A 24,012-nucleotide genomic window follows, 5' to 3' on the forward strand; every position below is an offset into this window, starting at 1 on the left:
GTAGAACCCAAGAATTAAACAATGCTAATCAAAGCTTTGCTAAATTGCATAGACATCTATTATGGAACTAAAGAATTAAAGAATACTCATCAAAGCTTTGCTAAATTGTATATACTACATCTAATGTGGAACTTAAGAATTTAACAATGCTCATCAAAGCTTTGCTAATTTGCATATACTAATTCTATTGTGGAACTCAAGAATTAAACAACGCTCATAAAATCTTTGCTTAATTGGATAGACTTCTATTGTGGAAATAAAGAATTACGCAATGCTCATCAAAGCTTTTCTAAATTGGATAGACTTCTATTGTGGAACTCAAGAATTAAACAATGCTCATCAAATCTTTGCTAAATTACATAGAGTACTTCTATTGTAGCACACAAGAATTGCTCACCATAGCTTTGCTAAATTGCATAGACTTTTATTGCAGGATACAAAAATTAAACAAAGCTCATCAAAGCTTTGCTAAATTGCGTAGACTTCTATTGTGGAATTCAACAATTAAACAATGCTCATCAAAGCTATCCGAAATTGCATAGACTACTTCTATTGTGGAACTCAATAATTAAACAATGCTCATAAAAGCTTTGCTTAATTGGATAGACTTCTATTGTGGAAATCAAGAATTACGTAATGCTCATCAAAGCTTTGCTAATTTGTATAGACTAATTCTATTGTAGAATTCAAAAAGTAAACAATGCTCATCAAAGCTTTGCTAAATTGCATAGAATTCTATTGTGGAACTCAAGAATTAAACAAAGCTCATCAAAGGTTTGCTAAATTGCATAGACTTGTTTTGTGGAACTCAAGAATAAAACAATGCTCATCAAAGCTTTGCTAAAATGCATAAACTACTTCTATTGTAGAACCCAAGAGTTAAACAATGCTCATCAAAGCTTTGCTAATTTGTAAAGACTTATACTGTGGGACACAAGAATTAAACGAAGCTCATCAAAGCTTTGCTAATTTGCGTAGACTTCTATTGTGGAACTGTAGAATTAAATAATGTTCATCAAAGCTTTGCCAATTTACATAGACTACTTCTTTTGTAGAACTCAAGAACTAAACAATGCTCATCGAAACTTTGCTAAATTGCATAGACTTCTATTCTGGAACTCAAGAATTAAAGAATGCTCATCAAAGCATTGCTAAATTGCATATACTACATCTAATATGGAACTCAAGAATTTAACAATGCTCGTCAAAGCTTTGGTAAATTGCATAGAGTTTTATTGTGGAACTTAAAAACTAAACTATCCTCATCAAAGCTTTTCTAAATTACATAGACTTCTAATGTAGAACTCAACAATTAAACAATGCTCATCAAGGCTTTGCTAAATTACATAGACTTCTATTTTGCAACTCAAGAATTAAACAATACTTGTCAAAGCTTTGCTAAATTGCATAGACTACTTCGATTGTGGAACTAAAGAATTAAACAATGCTCATCAATGCTTTACTAAATTGCATAGACTTCTATTGTAGAACCCAAGAATTGCTCATCATAGCTTTGCTAAATTGCATAAACTTCTATTACAGGATACAAGAATTAAACAAAGCTCATCAAAGCTTTGCTAAATTGCGTAGACTTCTATTGTGGAATTCAAGAATTAAACAATGCTCATCAAAGCTTTCCTAATTTGCATAGACTACTTCTATTGTGGAACTCAATAATTAAACAATGGCCATAAAAGCTTTGCTTAATTGGATAGACTTCTATTGCGGAAAACAAGAATTATGCAACGCTCATCAAAGATTTGCTAAATTGCATAGACTAATTCTATTGTAGAACTCAAAAAGTAAACAATGCTCATCAAAGGTTTGCTAAATTGCATAGACTTCTAGTATGGAAATCAAGAATTAAACAAAGCTCATCAAAGGTTTGCTAAATTGCATAGACTTCTATTGTGGAACTCAAGAATTAAATAATGCTCATCAAAGCTTTGCTAAATTGCATTGACTTCTATTGTGGAACTCAAGAATTAAACAATGTTCATCAAAGCTTTGCTAAATCATATATACTACTTCTATTGTAGAACCCAAGAATTAGACAATGCTCATCAAAGCTTTGCCAAATTGCATATACTTCTATTTTGGGACACAAGAATTAAACATAGCTCATCAAAGCATTAATAAATTGCGTAGATTTATATTGTGGAATTCAAGAATTAAACAATGTTGATCAAAGCTTTGCTAAATTGTATAGACTACTTCTATTGTAGAACCCAAGAATTAAACAATGCTCATCAAAGCTTTGCTAAATTGCATAGACATCTATTATGGAACTAAAGAATTAAAGAATACTCATCAAAGCTTTGCTAAATTGTATATACTACATCTAATGTGGAACTTAAGAATTTAACAATGCTCATCAAAGCTTTGCTAATTTGCATATACTAATTCTATTGTGGAACTCAAGAATTAAACAACGCTCATAAAATCTTTGCTTAATTGGATAGACTTCTATTGTGGAAATAAAGAATTACGCAATGCTCATCAAAGCTTTTCTAAATTGGATAGACTTCTATTGTGGAACTCAAGAATTAAACAATGCTCATCAAATCTTTGCTAAATTACATAGAGTACTTCTATTGTAGCACACAAGAATTGCTCACCATAGCTTTGCTAAATTGCATAGACTTTTATTGCAGGATACAAAAATTAAACAAAGCTCATCAAAGCTTTGCTAAATTGCGTAGACTTCTATTGTGGAATTCAACAATTAAACAATGCTCATCAAAGCTATCCGAAATTGCATAGACTACTTCTATTGTGGAACTCAATAATTAAACAATGCTCATAAAAGCTTTGCTTAATTGGATAGACTTCTATTGTGGAAATCAAGAATTACGTAATGCTCATCAAAGCTTTGCTAATTTGTATAGACTAATTCTATTGTAGAATTCAAAAAGTAAACAATGCTCATCAAAGCTTTGCTAAATTGCATAGAATTCTATTGTGGAACTCAAGAATTAAACAAAGCTCATCAAAGGTTTGCTAAATTGCATAGACTTGTTTTGTGGAACTCAAGAATAAAACAATGCTCATCAAAGCTTTGCTAAAATGCATAAACTACTTCTATTGTAGAACCCAAGAGTTAAACAATGCTCATCAAAGCTTTGCTAATTTGTAAAGACTTATACTGTGGGACACAAGAATTAAACGAAGCTCATCAAAGCTTTGCTAATTTGCGTAGACTTCTATTGTGGAACTGTAGAATTAAATACTGTTCATCAAAGCTTTGCCAATTTACATAGACTACTTCTTTTGTAGAACTCAAGAACTAAACAATGCTCATCGAAACTTTGCTAAATTGCATAGACTTCTATTCTGGAACTCAAGAATTAAAGAATGCTCATCAAAGCATTGCTAAATTGCATATACTACATCTAATATGGAACTCAAGAATTTAACAATGCTCGTCAAAGCTTTGGTAAATTGCATAGAGTTTTATTGTGGAACTTAAAAACTAAACTATCCTCATCAAAGCTTTTCTAAATTACATAGACTTCTAATGTAGAACTCAACAATTAAACAATGCTCATCAAGGCTTTGCTAAATTACATAGACTTCTATTTTGCAACTCAAGAATTAAACAATACTTGTCAAAGCTTTGCTAAATTGCATAGACTACTTCGATTGTGGAACTAAAGAATTAAACAATGCTCATCAATGCTTTACTAAATTGCATAGACTTCTATTGTAGAACCCAAGAATTGCTCATCATAGCTTTGCTAAATTGCATAAACTTCTATTACAGGATACAAGAATTAAACAAAGCTCATCAAAGCTTTGCTAAATTGCGTAGACTTCTATTGTGGAATTCAAGAATTAAACAATGCTCATCAAAGCTTTCCTAATTTGCATAGACTACTTCTATTGTGGAACTCAATAATTAAACAATGGCCATAAAAGCTTTGCTTAATTGGATAGACTTCTATTGCGGAAAACAAGAATTATGCAATGCTCATCAAAGATTTGCTAAATTGCATAGACTAATTCTATTGTAGAACTCAAAAAGTAAACAATGCTCATCAAAGGTTTGCTAAATTGCATAGACTTCTAGTGTGGAAATCAAGAATTAAACAAAGCTCATCAAAGGTTTGCTAAATTACATAGACTTCTATTGTGGAACTCAAGAATTAAATAATGCTCATCAAAGCTTTGCTAAATTGCATTGACTTCTATTGTGGAACTCAAGAATTAAACAATGTTCATCAAAGCTTTGCTAAATCATATATACTACTTCTATTGTAGAACCCAAGAATTAGACAATGCTCATCAAAGCTTTGCCAAATTGCATATACTTCTATTTTGGGACACAAGAATTAAACATAGCTCATCAAAGCATTAATAAATTGCGTAGATTTATATTGTGGAATTCAAGAATTAAACAATGTTGATCAAAGCTTTGCTAAATTGTATAGACTACTTCTATTGTAGAACCCAAGAATTAAACAATGCTCATCAAAGCTTTGCTAAATTGCATAGACATCTATTATGGAACTAAAGAATTAAAGAATACTCATCAAAGCTTTGCTAAATTGTATATACTACATCTAATGTGGAACTTAAGAATTTAACAATGCTCATCAAAGCTTTGCTAATTTGCATATACTAATTCTATTGTGGAACTCAAGAATTAAACAACGCTCATAAAATCTTTGCTTAATTGGATAGACTTCTATTGTGGAAATAAAGAATTACGCAATGCTCATCAAAGCTTTTCTAAATTGGATAGACTTCTATTGTGGAACTCAAGAATTAAACAATGCTCATCAAATCTTTGCTAAATTACATAGAGTACTTCTATTGTAGCACACAAGAATTGCTCACCATAGCTTTGCTAAATTGCATAGACTTTTATTGCAGGATACAAAAATTAAACAAAGCTCATCAAAGCTTTGCTAAATTGCGTAGACTTCTATTGTGGAATTCAACAATTAAACAATGCTCATCAAAGCTATCCGAAATTGCATAGACTACTTCTATTGTGGAACTCAATAATTAAACAATGCTCATAAAAGCTTTGCTTAATTGGATAGACTTCTATTGTGGAAATCAAGAATTACGTAATGCTCATCAAAGCTTTGCTAATTTGTATAGACTAATTCTATTGTAGAATTCAAAAAGTAAACAATGCTCATCAAAGCTTTGCTAAATTGCATAGAATTCTATTGTGGAACTCAAGAATTAAACAAAGCTCATCAAAGGTTTGCTAAATTGCATAGACTTGTTTTGTGGAACTCAAGAATAAAACAATGCTCATCAAAGCTTTGCTAAAATGCATAAACTACTTCTATTGTAGAACCCAAGAGTTAAACAATGCTCATCAAAGCTTTGCTAATTTGTAAAGACTTATACTGTGGGACACAAGAATTAAACGAAGCTCATCAAAGCTTTGCTAATTTGCGTAGACTTCTATTGTGGAACTGTAGAATTAAATAATGTTCATCAAAGCTTTGCCAATTTACATAGACTACTTCTTTTGTAGAACTCAAGAACTAAACAATGCTCATCGAAACTTTGCTAAATTGCATAGACTTCTATTCTGGAACTCAAGAATTAAAGAATGCTCATCAAAGCATTGCTAAATTGCATATACTACATCTAATATGGAACTCAAGAATTTAACAATGCTCGTCAAAGCTTTGGTAAATTGCATAGAGTTTTATTGTGGAACTTAAAAACTAAACTATCCTCATCAAAGCTTTTCTAAATTACATAGACTTCTAATGTAGAACTCAACAATTAAACAATGCTCATCAAGGCTTTGCTAAATTACATAGACTTCTATTTTGCAACTCAAGAATTAAACAATACTTGTCAAAGCTTTGCTAAATTGCATAGACTACTTCGATTGTGGAACTAAAGAATTAAACAATGCTCATCAATGCTTTACTAAATTGCATAGACTTCTATTGTAGAACCCAAGAATTGCTCATCATAGCTTTGCTAAATTGCATAAACTTCTATTACAGGATACAAGAATTAAACAAAGCTCATCAAAGCTTTGCTAAATTGCGTAGACTTCTATTGTGGAATTCAAGAATTAAACAATGCTCATCAAAGCTTTCCTAATTTGCATAGACTACTTCTATTGTGGAACTCAATAATTAAACAATGGCCATAAAAGCTTTGCTTAATTGGATAGACTTCTATTGCGGAAAACAAGAATTATGCAACGCTCATCAAAGATTTGCTAAATTGCATAGACTAATTCTATTGTAGAACTCAAAAAGTAAACAATGCTCATCAAAGGTTTGCTAAATTGCATAGACTTCTAGTATGGAAATCAAGAATTAAACAAAGCTCATCAAAGGTTTGCTAAATTGCATAGACTTCTATTGTGGAACTCAAGAATTAAATAATGCTCATCAAAGCTTTGCTAAATTGCATTGACTTCTATTGTGGAACTCAAGAATTAAACAATGTTCATCAAAGCTTTGCTAAATCATATATACTACTTCTATTGTAGAACCCAAGAATTAGACAATGCTCATCAAAGCTTTGCCAAATTGCATATACTTCTATTTTGGGACACAAGAATTAAACATAGCTCATCAAAGCATTAATAAATTGCGTAGATTTATATTGTGGAATTCAAGAATTAAACAATGTTGATCAAAGCTTTGCTAAATTGTATAGACTACTTCTATTGTAGAACCCAAGAATTAAACAATGCTCATCAAAGCTTTGCTAAATTGCATAGACATCTATTATGGAACTAAAGAATTAAAGAATACTCATCAAAGCTTTGCTAAATTGTATATACTACATCTAATGTGGAACTTAAGAATTTAACAATGCTCATCAAAGCTTTGCTAATTTGCATATACTAATTCTATTGTGGAACTCAAGAATTAAACAACGCTCATAAAATCTTTGCTTAATTGGATAGACTTCTATTGTGGAAATAAAGAATTACGCAATGCTCATCAAAGCTTTTCTAAATTGGATAGACTTCTATTGTGGAACTCAAGAATTAAACAATGCTCATCAAATCTTTGCTAAATTACATAGAGTACTTCTATTGTAGCACACAAGAATTGCTCACCATAGCTTTGCTAAATTGCATAGACTTTTATTGCAGGATACAAAAATTAAACAAAGCTCATCAAAGCTTTGCTAAATTGCGTAGACTTCTATTGTGGAATTCAACAATTAAACAATGCTCATCAAAGCTATCCGAAATTGCATAGACTACTTCTATTGTGGAACTCAATAATTAAACAATGCTCATAAAAGCTTTGCTTAATTGGATAGACTTCTATTGTGGAAATCAAGAATTACGTAATGCTCATCAAAGCTTTGCTAATTTGTATAGACTAATTCTATTGTAGAATTCAAAAAGTAAACAATGCTCATCAAAGCTTTGCTAAATTGCATAGAATTCTATTGTGGAACTCAAGAATTAAACAAAGCTCATCAAAGGTTTGCTAAATTGCATAGACTTGTTTTGTGGAACTCAAGAATAAAACAATGCTCATCAAAGCTTTGCTAAAATGCATAAACTACTTCTATTGTAGAACCCAAGAGTTAAACAATGCTCATCAAAGCTTTGCTAATTTGTAAAGACTTATACTGTGGGACACAAGAATTAAACGAAGCTCATCAAAGCTTTGCTAATTTGCGTAGACTTCTATTGTGGAACTGTAGAATTAAATACTGTTCATCAAAGCTTTGCCAATTTACATAGACTACTTCTTTTGTAGAACTCAAGAACTAAACAATGCTCATCGAAACTTTGCTAAATTGCATAGACTTCTATTCTGGAACTCAAGAATTAAAGAATGCTCATCAAAGCATTGCTAAATTGCATATACTACATCTAATATGGAACTCAAGAATTTAACAATGCTCGTCAAAGCTTTGGTAAATTGCATAGAGTTTTATTGTGGAACTTAAAAACTAAACTATCCTCATCAAAGCTTTTCTAAATTACATAGACTTCTAATGTAGAACTCAACAATTAAACAATGCTCATCAAGGCTTTGCTAAATTACATAGACTTCTATTTTGCAACTCAAGAATTAAACAATACTTGTCAAAGCTTTGCTAAATTGCATAGACTACTTCGATTGTGGAACTAAAGAATTAAACAATGCTCATCAATGCTTTACTAAATTGCATAGACTTCTATTGTAGAACCCAAGAATTGCTCATCATAGCTTTGCTAAATTGCATAAACTTCTATTACAGGATACAAGAATTAAACAAAGCTCATCAAAGCTTTGCTAAATTGCGTAGACTTCTATTGTGGAATTCAAGAATTAAACAATGCTCATCAAAGCTTTCCTAATTTGCATAGACTACTTCTATTGTGGAACTCAATAATTAAACAATGGCCATAAAAGCTTTGCTTAATTGGATAGACTTCTATTGCGGAAAACAAGAATTATGCAATGCTCATCAAAGATTTGCTAAATTGCATAGACTAATTCTATTGTAGAACTCAAAAAGTAAACAATGCTCATCAAAGGTTTGCTAAATTGCATAGACTTCTAGTGTGGAAATCAAGAATTAAACAAAGCTCATCAAAGGTTTGCTAAATTACATAGACTTCTATTGTGGAACTCAAGAATTAAATAATGCTCATCAAAGCTTTGCTAAATTGCATTGACTTCTATTGTGGAACTCAAGAATTAAACAATGTTCATCAAAGCTTTGCTAAATCATATATACTACTTCTATTGTAGAACCCAAGAATTAGACAATGCTCATCAAAGCTTTGCCAAATTGCATATACTTCTATTGTGGGACACAAGAATTAAACGTAGCTCATCAAAGCATTAATAAATTGCGTAGATTTATATTGTGGAATTCAAGAATTAAACAATGTTGATCAAAGCTTTGCTAAATTGTATAGACTACTTCTATTGTAGAACCCAAGAATAAAACAATGCTCATCCAAGCTTTGCTAAATTGCATAGACATCTATTGTGGAACTAAAGAATTAAAGAATACTCATCAAAGCTTTGCTAAACTGTATATACTACATCTAATGTGGAACTTAAGAATTTAACAATGCTCATCAAAGCTTTGCTAATTTGCATATACTAATTCTATTGTGGAACTCAAGAATTAAACAACGCTCATAAAATCTTTGCTTAATTGGATAGACTTCTATTGTGGAAATAAAGAATTACGCAATGCTCATCAAAGCTTTTCTAAATTGGATAGACTTCTATTGTGGAACTCAAGAATTAAACAATGCTCATCAAATCTTTGCTAAATTACATAGAGTACTTCTATTGTAGAACACAAGAATTGCTCACCATAGCTTTGCTAAATTGCATAGACTTTTATTGCAGGATACAAAAATTAAACAAAGCTCATCAAAGCTTTGCTAAATTGCATAGACTTCTATTGTGGAATTCAACAATTAAACAATGCTCATCAAAGCTATCCTAAATTGCATAGACTACTTCTATTGTGGAACTCAAGAATTAAACAATGCTCATAAAAGCTTTGCTTAATTGGATAGACTTCTATTATGGAAATCAAGAATTACGTAATGCTCATCAAAGCTTTGCTAATTTGTATAGACTAATTCTATTGTAGAATTCAAAAAGTAAACAATGCTCATCAAAGCTTTGCTAAATTGCATAGAATTCTATTGTGGAACTCAAGAATTAAACAAAGCTCATCAAAGGTTTGCTAAATTGCATAGACTTGTTTTGTGGAACTCAAGAATAAAACAATGCTCATCAAAGCTTTGCTAAATTGCGTAGACTTCAATTGTGGAACTCAAGAATTAAACAATGTTCATCAAAGCTTTGCTAAATTGCGTAGAGTACTTCTATTGTAGAACTCAAAAAGTAAACAATGCTCATTAAAGCTTTGCTAAATTGCATAGACTTTTATTGTGGAACTCAATAATTAAACAAAGCTAATCAAAGCTTTGCTAAATTGCATAGACTTGTTTTGTGGAACTCAAGAATAAAAAATTGCTAAGAATTAAACAAAGCAATGCAAACAATGCTAAACTTTTTCGCTTTCTCTCTCTCTACTTTCTCTCTCTTCCCCTCATTCTCTCTATCGGTGGTGCGATCTAGTTTTTGGTTCATCGGTGCTGCTTTTCCGACAAATTTCATTTAGTCGTTGAAGCAATTTCTCTTCTGTTTCTGTTGTCCTAATGGGTGCGTCATCTAAAGCGGATCGATTGAAGGAAGTGAAAGTTAAGCCGCCGAATAAAAGTGCTGCTGTCTGGTACGTTAGGACTGAAGTGGATGTGAAAGATCTAGTTCCCCCTGGGGTCATTGATCAGTCCTCTGCTACGATTTATAAAGCTCGTCATAAGCCAAGTGCTTCTGGAGCTGTTGCTTCGGGGATTGGAAAAGCTGAATGGAAAATGGAGGGGAAAGCTTTCAGAGTGAAGAACAGAGCTCGGAAAATTGTGGATGGGATATCACCGATGGATGCAAAGGAATACTACACTGAAGAAGCTAATGAGGAGGAAACGGAAGATGACTCGGAGTCTGTATCGGCTTGGGAGTCGGATTCTAATATTTCAATTCCTAGAAATGATAGCAATATGAAGGGGTTGAAGGATGGGGGTTCTGGTGAGCTGAAGACTATTGGAGTTCAAGTTGTCTCTATTCCTTCAGGTAATACTGCTAATTTGTTGAAGAATTGGGATGGTTCTAAGGTGAATGATGAATTATTGACCCCTAGTTCGGAATTGAAGAGTGTTACTAGTGAAATGATTAGGGTGAATCCTAACATTGCTATGATTGATGTCAATAAACCTGTATGCCCTGATTTGGTTGATGATGAAGTTGAGAAGTCTAGATCTAATGGTGATAAGAAGGTTATCAGTAATGAAGAATTTATTCCAGGAGTTGGCTTTCAATTTCTTAATGAGTTGAAGGTGGAAACACCTAAGTGGAAGGATTTAGATAGTAAGTTGAATCCGGAAATGGATGTCGATATGTCAAATTTGAATAAGGAAGTTAATGAGGAAGGAGATGATTCTGAAGATGATGGTTCTTCTGAAGAGGATGGGGAAGATGAATCTAGTGAGGATGAGTCTAGTGAAGATGAGGAAATTGTGATGGAAGAGGAGGTTAATACTAAGATGAGTAAAGAGCCTAGTTTAAAGATGAAGTCTGGTACTGTTATTAATAGTATTAATATGCTTCCTTCTATTTTGGGTGATGCTAATAGTTGTAAAAAGGTGGATGGTGATAGTCAGGGGAACTTGTTGAACTCTTATGCAGGTGTGTTAAAAGGTAATAGACATAAGGGTAAGATTGATGTCAAGTTTATTCCAGGGGAAAAAGGCAAAGAAGAAGGACCTGTTATTATCCCGATTGAGAATTTAAAGAAAGCGAGTATTCCATATACTAATACTTTATATGGGTATATGATTCATAAGAAGTTAGCGTTTCCTGTGATTCAGTAAGAGGTTAGAAGGCTATGGAAGAATGTGGGTCTTGAAGAGATATTCATGAACAGTAAAGGGTTTTTCTTTTTTAAATTTAGTGATGAGCAGGGGATGTTATCTATATTGGAGGGAAGCCCATGGTTGATGTTCAATAATATGCCATTATTTCTTCAAAGGTGGAGACCAGGTCTGAAATTAACCAAGAATAGTCATGATAAAATTCCGGTGTGTATTATAACGAGTAAGTTGGGGGTGCCTCTGGCTTTTGATTATTTTACTGAGGATATGTGTTTGGAACACAAGGGTAGAAACGCTTATGCTCGAATTCTTGTTGAAATGGCGGCTGATAAGGAATGGATGAGGAAAATTGAGGTTTCTACTTAGGATTTTGTTACTAATTCTGCTGTGGTTCAGAGTTTTGATGTGGAGTATGCTTGGATGCCTTCTAGATGTAATCACTGTAAGGTTTATGGGCATACGGATAAAGTTTGTTTGGCAGCTTTGAGTGAAGAGAAAGTGGTAAAGAATGGGGATAATGGGAACAATAAGAGAAATAAAGGGAAGGAAATGGTTAATGATGATGGATTTATGGAGGTTGTTTATAAGAAGGTTGCAGGAAATAATGATGGTGAAGGTACTAGTAAATCTAAGGAGGGTCATGCTCAATTGTATAATCAAAGATATAGTGGGAAGAATGGAAATTTTAACAGGGGAAATAATTTTAGAGGCAATTATGGGAATAGAGGTGGTAATGGAAGGGGACAGAATGGGAATTGGAATAATAAAGGGGTGGGTCATTGGAATTTGGAAAAGAATAGAAGATATGAGAAGTTTGTTAATGGTCAGGCTTTGGTTGGTAATCAGGGGAAAATGGAGAATAAGATGCGGAGGAATGCTATAAAGGATGATAACATAAAAGTGGGTGTTAACAAGAGTCTAGAAAATAAGACTGTTTCTAGTGATGGTTGCAGTATTAAAAATAGTTTTGAAATCCTGGGAAGGATTGATGAGGAAGTTATGGATAGAATGGAAGAGGATGCTAAGGGAGGCAAAGTTGATGGTTATCAGGAAGGTGATTGTGTTGATTATTCTTCTGATGTTGTTGGAATAATTAATAATAAGTTGGATCCTTCTAAGTTTGTTGGGAAGGGTAATGTAGGGAATGAAAGTAATAAAATAAAGAATAGTATGATGGTTCAGGGGAATAGTAAAAGCAAAGATGGGATTTCTCAGGCATTTGAGGAGGTAAATGCCAAAAACTCTATTATTTCCCAATGATGTCTATAGGGGTATGGAATGTCAGGGGCTTGAATAAAGCTATTAAGCAGAAGGAGGTTATTGATGTTATTAGGAGTAATAACCTTGGTATATGTGCTGTGGTGGAGTCTCATGTCAAGGTCTTAAATCTTAAGAATGTTTGTGTTAAAACCTTTGGTCAATGGGATTGGGTTTCTAATAATAGTAGCTGTGAGGCTGGAACTAGAATAATTGTTGGATGGAATCCAAGACTTTTTGATGTGATGGTGATTTCTCAGTCTAGACAAGTTATTCACTGTTATGTTAGATTCTGTGATTCCAATTATAGCATGTATTTGTCTTTTATATATGCTGCTTCGAATTATCTTGAGAGAAGGTTATTATGGGATAATTTGAAGAAACATAGTTTGGTTGTTAAGAAGGAAGCATGGGGAATATTAGGTGATTTTAATGTTGCTTTAAAACCATCGGAATATTCTGAAGGTTGTTCCAAAACGCCTAAAGGAGTTGATGATTTTATTGACTGTATAAACTTTATTCAAGTTGAGGATCTGAATTCCTCTGGGTTTCAGTTTACTTGGAATAAAACTCCTGCTGGGAATAAGGGCCTTTTGAAGAAGTTAGATAGGGTGATGGCCAATTTGAAATTTGTTTCGGATCATCCTTTAGCTCATGCTGTTTTTAAACCTTATAGGGTGTCAGATCATTGTCCTGCTATTTTAAATGTTCCTGTTGGCAAATTGAGATGGAAACCTTCTTTTAGGTTTGCTAATTTTATCACTGAAAAGGTGGAGTTCTTACCCCTGGTTAAGGAAGTTTGGGATGCTAATATTGAAGGTTTTTTTATGTTCAAAGTGTGCCAAAAGTTGAAGATTCTTAAAAAGCATTGTAGGGAGCTTTGCAATAAGCACAGGGGTTCTGGGAAGAGAATCCAAATGTTACGAAAGGAGTTGGAAAGTAAACAATCTGAAATTGATCTTAATCCTTTTGATTGTAAGATTAGGGAGGAGCATACTAATATTATTTTTGATTTTAATGTTGCTTGTAATGATGAAGAAAAGCTTCTTTTCCAGAGATCTAAGATAAATTGGTTACAGGAAGGGGACAATAATACAAAGTTTTTTCATAGAGTTGTGAAGAGCAGGGGCAATAGAAATCGTATTTTGATGGTTATTGATGAAGATGGAAGATGGGTTAGTGGGAAGGCTATGAAGGATAAATTTGTTACTCATTTCAATAAGTTTTTGGGTTGTAAAGATGTTAATGAGTTTTTGTGTTTAAATGATGGTTTCTTTCATAATAAATTGGATAGTAGGGTGGCTGCTAATATGATTAGAGTGGTGACTGATGAAGAAATCAAAGTGGCGATGTTTGATATTGATGAAAATCGTGCCCCTGGACCTGATGGGTACTCCTCCAAATTTTTTAAAAGTTCTTGGAACATTGTTGCGCCGGAAGTGTGTAAAGCTATGAGGGAATTTTTTTGGACTGGTAAATTGTTGAAGGGGATTAATGCTACGAGAATAGTGCTGGTTCCTAAAGTGGAGTTCCCGAGGAAAGTTTCTGATTTCCGTCCTATAGCCTGCTGTAACACTTTATATAAGTGTATTAGTAAGATTATAGTGAACAGAATTAGAAATAGTTTGGGTGATATTGTGAGCAAAAATCAATCAGCTTTTATTCCTGGAAGATCTATTGTGGATAATATTCTCCTTGCTTAGGAGCTGATGGTGGGGTATAAAAATAAGAGGGGAGTTCCCAAATGCACCATAAAGATTGATATTCAAAAGGCATATGATACGGTGGATTGGAATTTTCTTAGTAGAATTCTGCAGGGGTTTGGTTTTCATACGATAATGATTCAGTGGATTATGGCTTGTGTTTCTACTCCTTGGTTCATGCTTAACTTTAATGGTGAAGATCATGGGTATTTTGAAGGAAAGAGGGGTCTTAGGCAGGGTGATCCTCTATCTCCTTACCTATTTACTATAGTTATGGAGGTGTTTAATATCATCCTTTTGAAGAAAATTAAAGCTGGCCAGAATTTTAAGTTTCATAGTAAGTGTATGTCCCTTAAAATTACTCGTTTATGCTTTGCTGATGATTTGTTAGTATTTTCTTATGGAAATGGGAATTCTGCTAGAGTTATAAGGGATGCTCTTGATGAGTTCAAAAAAGTTTCAGGGTTGAAGGTGAGCATGGAAAAAAGCCAGATTTTCTTCAGTTGTGTTAAACCCAATATGAGAAGGATTATCTTGGGCATTCTTCCTTTTGATATTGGGAGATTTCCTTTTAAGTATTTGGGAATTCCTATGTGTGTTACAAAATTATTTGATAGAGATTGTAAACAGCTTATTGAGAAGATTAAGATGAGAATTTTCAATTGGAAAAGCAAGGCTTTATCGTTTGCTGGAAGGCTGCAGCTCATTAATTCTGTTTTGACATCTATTCATGTGTATTCGGCTTCGATTTTTAAAATTCCCATTGCTACTATTAAAGAGATTGAAAAGCTTTGTAGAAGTTTCTTGTGGGCGAATGGTAAGGTAGTCAAAGGGAAAGCTAAAGTCAAGTGGAATGATATTTGTAAGCCGAAAATTTATGGTGGTTTAGGAGTGAAGAATTTAAGGAAATGGAATGATGCTTTGTTAGCTAAACATGTGTGGAATGTGATTAATAGCAAAAATTCTCTGTGGGTTCAGCGGGTGAAACCCAATTACATTGGAAACAGGAATTTTTGGGATATTTTGTTAAAGAAGAGTATGAGCTGGACTTGGAAGAGGTTCCTTGAGGTGAGAAAAATTGTTAGGCCCCATGTTGTTTCGTGTGTGGGAAACGGGATGAATACTTCTCTCTGGCATGATTGGTGGCACCCAATTGGTATTTTATGTTCTATTATATCTAGAAGAGATTGGGTTAGCAATGGGTTTAGTGATTCTTCCTTGGTCAGTGATGTTCTAGTCTATGATTGCTATACTTGGTCGGTTGAGTGGGTTAATATATTCCCTGGATTGAAGGATGCTCCCATGTTTTGTATTGAGCCTAATCTGAGGGATGTTGCAGGTTGGAGAGATAAGAAAGGAATATGTAAACAATTTTCATGCAAACAGGTGTGGTGCGATATAAATAATTTTGGAGACCAAGTTCCTTGGCATGATATTGTTTGGTATGGTAATTGCATTCCTCGAAATTCATTTATTTTGTGGATGGCTATTTTGAATAGATTGAAGACCCAGGATCGTGTCAGAGGTTGGGAAGTTTCTGGTAACTTACTTTGTCCTTTTTGTGCTGTTACTCCTGATTCACATGTTCATCTCTTCTTTAAATGTGATTATTCTCAACTTATTTGGAGGTATTTTTGTAATAAGATGGGTCTTAATCTTTTTATGGATGATTGGAATGAATTGATTATGAAGGTGTGCAGTTTGTTTAAAAGGAATTCTGGTGAGAATCTGGTTAATAAATGTGTTTTTGCTAGTTGTGTTGCACATATTTGGAAGGAGAGAAATTCTAGACTATTTAGTAACAGGAGAAATTCGTATAAGGGGTTGATTGCTTGTATTGAAAGTGAAATACATTTAATGCTGTTGGGGTTGAGGAAAAAGGCTAAGATGGTCAATGATAAAGTTTTTAAGGCCTGGGGTATTTCTGGAATTGAAAAAGTTTAAGTAATGGATGCTATTTTCTGGTTTTTTAGTTTGTTGGTTGGTGGCTATTGGTTTTGGGGTTGGCATAGAAGGATGTTTAACTTTGGTGATCTTAATGCTGTGGATTGGTGGGGGCATTTTTGGAATAAGTTTCTTTACAAAGGAATTGACGGATTGTGTTACTGGTTTGAGAGTTTGCTCTCAAATCATGTGACTTGTACCTATGGGATTTTCTGTTTGGATATGATCTTTATTGAGATTATCCAAATGGAGAATCCTAGACATGTGATTGATGCCATGTCTAGTATGAAACTTGTTCTGATTTCTTGGAGTTTTGGTGTTAGTTTGTTGTGGTTTGGCTTGTGCTTGATATGCAGGAATTTTTTGCAAAGGTCGGGTTTGGATCATGTTTGCAAGCAGATGGAGTCTTTCTGTTGAAGACTAAGTGGAGGATTGATGAGAGGAGAAGTGACAGAAGATGTGGGATTGATAAATTGATGGGGTTTTTTTATAGTTGCAATTATGAGTGTTATAATTGTGTTATCTTTTATTGGTTCTATGTTATGTATTGTGTAGGGAGTATTGTGGTTTTGTTGGGTTTTTTCTTAAAGCTTGGCCTTCGGACTGTGGGTTTTTTTAAGGGCCTTACCCCTTGCTTAGGTATTAATGATCTTTGGGGATTTTGGTGGTGCAAGGGGGTGAAGTTACCTTTTTTCCCACTTTCAATAAGTCTTTGGGCTAGCTTTAAGGATAATAAGATTTTTTGGGTTTTTGGGTGGTTAAGTCTAGTTATTAAAAAGTGGCTTGGTAGTTGGTTATGGAAGGTTGGTTAGATTTGTATTTTGTTTGACTATTTTATTTCCGTTTGTTTTTGTATTCTTTTATTCTTTTTAATAAAGTTTGCTGAGCTTTGTCTCTTTCAAAAAAAAAAAAGATTTAAACAAAGCTCATCAAAGGTTTGCTAAATTACATAGACTTCTATTGTGGAACTCAAGACTTAAATAATGCTCATCAAAGCTTTGCTAAATTGCATTGACTTCTATTGTGGAACTCAAGAATTAAACAATGTTCATCAAGGCTTTGCTAAATCATATATATTACTTCTATTGTAGAACCCAAGAATTAGACAATGCTCATCAAAGCTTTGCTAAATTGCATATACTTCTATTGTGGGACACAAGAATTAAACGTAGCTCATCAAAGCATTACTAAATTGCATAGATTTCCATTGTGGAATTCAAGAGTTAAACAATGCTCATCACAACTTTGCTAAATTGTATAGACTACTTCTATCGTCGAACCCAAGAATTAAACAATGTTCATCAAAGCTTTGCTAAATTGCATAGACTTCTATTGTGGAACTAAAGAATTAAAGAATACTCATCAAAGCTTTGCTAAATTGCATATACTACATCTAATGTGGAACTTAAGAAATTAACAATGCTCATCAAAGCTTTGCTAAATTGCAGAGACTTTTATTGTGGAACTCAAAAACTAAACTATCCTCATCAAAGCTTTGCTAAATAGCATAGACTTCTAATGTAGAACTCAACGATTAAACAATCCTCATCAAAGCTTTGCTAAATTGCATAGACTTCTATTTTGCAACTCAGGAATTTAACAATGCTCGTCAAAGCTTTGCTAAATTGCATAGACTACTTCGATTGTGGAACTAAAGAATTAAACAATGTTCATCAAAGCTTTGCTATATTTGATAGACTTCTATTGTGGAATTCAAGAATTAAACAATGCTCATCAAAGCTTTGCTAAATTACACAGAATACTTCTATTGTAGAACCCAAGAATTGCTCACCATAGATTTGCTAAATTGCATAGACTTCTATTGCAGGATACAAGAATTAAACAAAGCTCATCAAAGCATTGCTAAATTGCGTAGACTTCTATTGTGGAATTCAAGAATTAAACAATGCTCATCAAAGCTTTCCTAAATTGCATAGACTACTTCTATTCTGGAACTCAAGAATTAAACAATGCTCATAAAAGCTTTGCTTAGTTGGATAGACTTCTATTGTGGAAATTAAGAATTATGCAATGCTCATCAATGCTTTGCTAAATTGGATAAACTTCTATTGTGGAACTCAAGAATTAAACAATGCTCATCAAAGCTTTGCTAAATTACATAGACTACTTCTATTATACAACCCAAGAATTGCTCACCATAGCTTTGCTAAATTGCAAAGACTTCTATTGCAGGATACAAGAATTAAACAAAGCTCATCAAAGCTTTGCTACATTGCGTAGACTTCTATTGTGGAATTCAACAATTAAACAATGCTCATCAAAGCTTTCCTAAATTGCATAGACTACTTCTACTGTGGAACTCAAGAATTAAAGAATGCTCATAAAAGCTTTGCTTAATTGGATAGACTTCTATTGTGGAAATCAAGAATTACGCAATGCTCATCAAAGCTTTGCTAATTTGCATAGACTAATTCTATTGTAGAAATTAAAAAGTAAACAATGCTCATCAAAGCTTTGCTAAATTGCATAGACTTCTATTATGGAACTCAAGAATTAAACAAAGCTCATCAAAGGTTTGCTAAATTACATAGACTTCTATTGTGGAACTCAAAAATTAAATAATGCTCATCAAAGCTTTGCTAAATTGCACAGACTTCTATTGTGGAACTAAAGAATTAAAGAATACTCATCAAAGCTTTGCTAAATTGCATATACTACATCTAATGTGGAACTTAAGAATTTAACAATGCTCATCAAACCTTTGCTAAATTGCAGAGACTTTTATTGTTGAACTCAAAAACTAAACTATCCTCATCAAAGCTTTGCTAAATAGCATAGACTTCTAATGTAGAACTCAACGATTAAACAATGCTCATCAAAGCTTTGCAAAATTGCATAGACTTCTATTTTGCAACTCAGGAATTTAACAATGCTCGTCAAAGATTTGCTAAATTGCATAAACTACTTCGATTGTGGAACTAAAGAATTAAACAATTTTCATCAAAGCTTTGCTAAATTGGATAGACTTCTATTATGGAACTCAAGAATTAAACAATGCTCATTAAAGCTTTGCTAAATTACACAGACTACTTCTATTGTAGAACCCAAGAATTGCTCACCATAGCTTTGCTAAATTGCATAGACTTCTATTGCGGGATACAAGAATTAAACAAAGCTCATCAAAGCTTTGCTAAATTGCGTAGACTTCTATTGTGGAATTCAAGAATTAAACAATGCTCATCAAAGCTTTCCTAAATTGCATAGATTACTTCTATTGTGGAACTCAAGAATTAAACAATGCTCATAAAAGATTTGCTTAGTTGGATAGACTTATATTGTGGAAATTAAGAATTACGCAATGCTCATCAATGCTTTGCTAAATTGGATAGACTTCTATTGTGGAACTCAAGAATTAAACAATTCTCATCAAAGCTTTGCTAAATTACATAGACTACTTCTATTGTAGAACCCAAGAATTGCTCACCATAGCTTTGCTAAATTGCATAGACTTCTATTGCAGGATACAAGAATTAAACAAAGCTCATCAAAGCTTTGCTAAATTGCGTAGACTTCTATTGTGGAATTCAACAATTAAACAATGTAGTCGTTGAAGCAATTTCTCTTCTGTTTCCGTTGTCCTAATGGGTGCGTCATCTAAAGCGGATCGATTGAAGGAAGTGAAAGTTAAGCCACCGGATAAAAGTGCTGCTGTCCGGTACGTTAGGACTGAAGTGGATGTGAAAGATCTAGTTCCCCCTGGGGTCATTGATCAGTCCTCAGCTACGATTTATAAAGCTCGTCGTAAGCCAAGTGCTTCTGGAGCTGTTGCTTCGGGGATTGGAAAAGCTGAATGGAAAATGGAGGGGAAAGCTTTCAGAGTGAAGAACAGAGCTCGGAAAATTGTGGATGGGATATCACCGATGGATGCAAAGAAATACTACACTGAAGAAGCTAATGAGGAGGAAACGGAAGATGACTCGGAGTCTGTATCGGCCTGGGAGTCGGATTCTAATATTTCAATTCCTGGAAATGATAGCAATATGAAGGGGTTGAAGGATGGGGGTTCTGGTGAGCTGAAGACTATTGGAGTTCAAGTTGTCTCTATTCCTTCAGGTAATACTGCTAATTTGTTGAAAAATTGGGATGGTTCTAAGGTGAATGATGAATTATTGAGCCCTAGTTCGGAATTGAAGAGTGTTACTAGTGAAATGATTAGGGTGAATCCTAACATTGCTGTGATTGATGTCAATAAACCTGTATGCCCTGATTTGGTTGATGATGAAGTTGAGAAGTCTAGATCTAATGGTGATAAGAAGGTTATCAGTAATGAAGAATTTATTCCGGGAGTTGGCTTTCAATTTCTTAATGAGTTGAAGGTGGAAACACCTAAGAGGAAGGATTTAGAAAGTAAGTTGAATCAGGAAATGGATGTCGATATGTCAAATTTGAATAAGCAAGTTAATGAGGAAGGAGATGATTCTGAAGATGATGGTTCTTCTGAAGAGGATGGGGAAGATGAATCTAGTGAGGATGAGTCTAGTGAAGATGAGGAAATTGTGATGGAAGAGGAGGTTAATACTAAGATGAGTAAAGAGCCTAGTTTAAAGATGAAGTCTGGTACTGTTATTAATAGTATTAATATGCTTCCTTCTATTTTGGGTGATGCTAATAGTTGTAAAAAGGTGGATGGTGATAGTCAGGGGAACTTGTTGAACTCTTATGCATGTGTGTTAAAAGGTAATAGACATAAGGGTAAGATTGATGTCAAGTTTATTCCAGGGGAAAAAGGCAAAGAAGAAGGACCTGTTATTATCCCGATTGAGAATTTAAAGAAAGCGAGTATTCCATATACTAATACTTTATATGGGTATATGATTGATAAGAAGTTAGCGTTTCCTGTGATTCAGCAAGAGGTTAGAAGGCTATGGAAGAATGTGGGTCTTGAAGAGATATTCATGAACAGTAAAGGGTTTTTCTTTTTTAAATTTAGTGATGAGCAGGGAATGTTATCTATATTGGAGGGAAGCCCATGGTTGATGTTCAATAATATGCCATTATTTCTTCAAAGGTGGAGACCAGGTCTGAAATTAACCAAGAATAGTCATGATAAAATTCCGGTGTGGATCAAAATCTTTGATTTACCTTTGGAAGTATGGAGTGGAGAGAATTTGTGTATTATAGCGAGTAAGTTGGGGGTGCCTCTGGCTTTTGATTCTTTTACTGAGGAGATGTGTTTGGAACACAAGGGTAGAAACGCTTATGCTCGAATTCTTGTTGAAATGGCGGCTGATAAGGAATGGATGAGGAAAATTGAGGTTTCTACTTGGGATTTTGTTACTAATTCTGCTGTGGTTCAGAGTTTTGATGTGGAGTATGCTTGGATGCCTTCTAGATGTAATCACTGTAAGGTTTATGGGCATACGGATAAAGTTTGTTTGGCAGCTTTGAATGAAGAGAAAGTGGTAAAGAATGGGGATAATGGGAACAATAAGAGAAATAAAGGGAAGGAAATGGTTAATGATGATGGATTTACGGAGGTTGTTTATAAGAAGGTTGCAGGAAATAATGATGGTGAAGGCCCTAGTAAATCTAAGGAGGGTCATGCTCAATTGTATAATCAAAGATATAGTGGGAAGAATGGAAATTTTAACAGGGAAAATAATTTCAGAGGCAATTATGGGAATAGAGGTGGTAATGGAAGGGGACAGAATGGGAATTGGAATAATAAAGGGGTGGGTCATTGGAATTTAGAAAAGAATAGAAGATATGAGAAGTTTGTTAATGGTCAGGCTTTGGTTGGTAATCAGGGGAAAATGGAGAATAAGATGCATGGGAATGCTATAAAGGATGATAACATAAAAGTGGGTGTTAACAAGAGTCTAGAAAATAAGACTGTTTCTAGTGATGGTTGCAGTATTAAAAATAGTTTTGAAATCCTGGGAAGGATTGATGAGGAAGTTATGGATAGAATGGAAGAGGATGCTAAGGGAGGCAAAGTTGATGGTTATCAGGAAGGTGATTGTGTTGATTATTCTTCTGATGTTGTTGGAATAATGAATAATAAGTTGGATCCTTCTAAGTTTGTTGGGAAGGGTAATGTAGGGAATGAAAGTAATAAAATGAAGAATAGTATGATGGTTCAGGGGAATAGTAAAAGCACAGATGGGATTTCTCAGGCATTTGAGGAGGTAAATGCCAAAAACTATATTATTTCCCAATGATGTCTATAGGGGTATGGAATATCAGGGGCTTGAATAAAGCTATTAAGCAGAAGGAGGTTATTGATGTTATTAGGAGTAATAACCTTGGTATATGTGCTGTGGTGGAGTCTCATGTCAAGGTCTTAAATCTTAAGAATGTTTGTGTTAAGACCTTTGGTCAATGGGATTGGGTTTCTAATAATAGTAGCTGTGAGGCTGGAACTAGAATAATTGTTGGATGGAATCCAAGACTTTTTGATGTGATGGTGATTTCTCAGTCTAGACAAGTTATTCACTGTTATGTTAGATTCTGTGATTCCAATTATAGCATGTATTTGTCTTTTATATATGCTGCTTCGAATTATCTTGAGAGAAGGTTATTATGGGATAATTTGAAGAAACATAGTTTGGTTGTTAAGAAGGAAGCATGGGGAATATTAGGTGATTTTAATGTTGCTTTAAAACCATCGGAATATTCTGAAGGTTGTTCCAAAACGCCTAAAGGAGTTGATGATTTTATTGACTGTATAAACTTTATTGAAGTTGAGGATCTGAATTCCTCTGGGTTTCAGTTTACTTGGAATAAAACTCCTGCTGGGAATAAGGGCCTTTTGAAGAAGTTAGATAGGGTGATGGCCAATTTGAAATTTGTTTCGGATCATCCTTTAGCTCATGCTGTTTTTAAACCTTATAGGGTGTCGGATCATTGTCCTGCTATTTTAAATGTTCCTGTTGGCAAATTGAGATGGAAACCTTCTTTTAGGTTTGCTAATTTTATCACTGAAAAGGTGGAGTTCTTACCCCTGGTTAAGGAAGTTTGGGATGCTAATATTGAAGGTTTTTTTATGTTCAAAGTGTGCCAAAAGTTGAAGATTCTTAAAAAGCATTGTAGGGAGCTTTGCAATAAGCATAGGGGTTCTGGGAAGAGAATCCAAATGTTAAGAAAGGAGTTGGAAAGTAAACAATCTGAAATTGATCTTAATCCTTTTGATTGTAAGATTAGGGAGGAGCATACTAATATTCTTTTTGATTTTAATGTTGCTTGTAATGATGAAGAAAAGCTTCTTTTCCAGAGATCTAAGATAAATTGGTTACAGGAAGGGGACAATAATACAAAGTTTTTTCATAGAGTTGTGAAGAGCAGGGGCAATAGAAATCGTATTCTGATGGTTATTGATGAAGATGGAAGATGGGTTAGTGGGAAGGCTATGAAGGATAAATTTGTTACTCATTTCAATAAGTTTTTGGGTTGTAAAGATGTTACTGAGTTTTCGTGTTTAAATGATGGTTTCTTTCATAATAAATTGGATAGTAGGGTGGCTGCTAATATGATTAGAGTGGTGACTAATGAAGAAATCAAAGTAGCGATGTTTGATATTGATGAAAATCGTGCCCCTGGACCTGATGGGTACTCCTCCAAATTTTTTAAAAGGTCTTGGATCATTGTTGGGCTGGAGGTGTGTAAAGCTGTGAGGGAATTTTTTTGGACTGGTAAATTGTTGAAGGGGATTAATGCTACGAGAATAGTGCTGGTTCC

The sequence above is a fragment of the Lactuca virosa genome, chromosome 1, assembly GCF_052849685.1.
Source record: "Lactuca virosa cultivar CGN04683 chromosome 1, Lactuca_virosa_CGN04683_v6, whole genome shotgun sequence".
In the NCBI taxonomy this organism is placed as follows: Eukaryota; Viridiplantae; Streptophyta; class Magnoliopsida; order Asterales; family Asteraceae; genus Lactuca; species Lactuca virosa.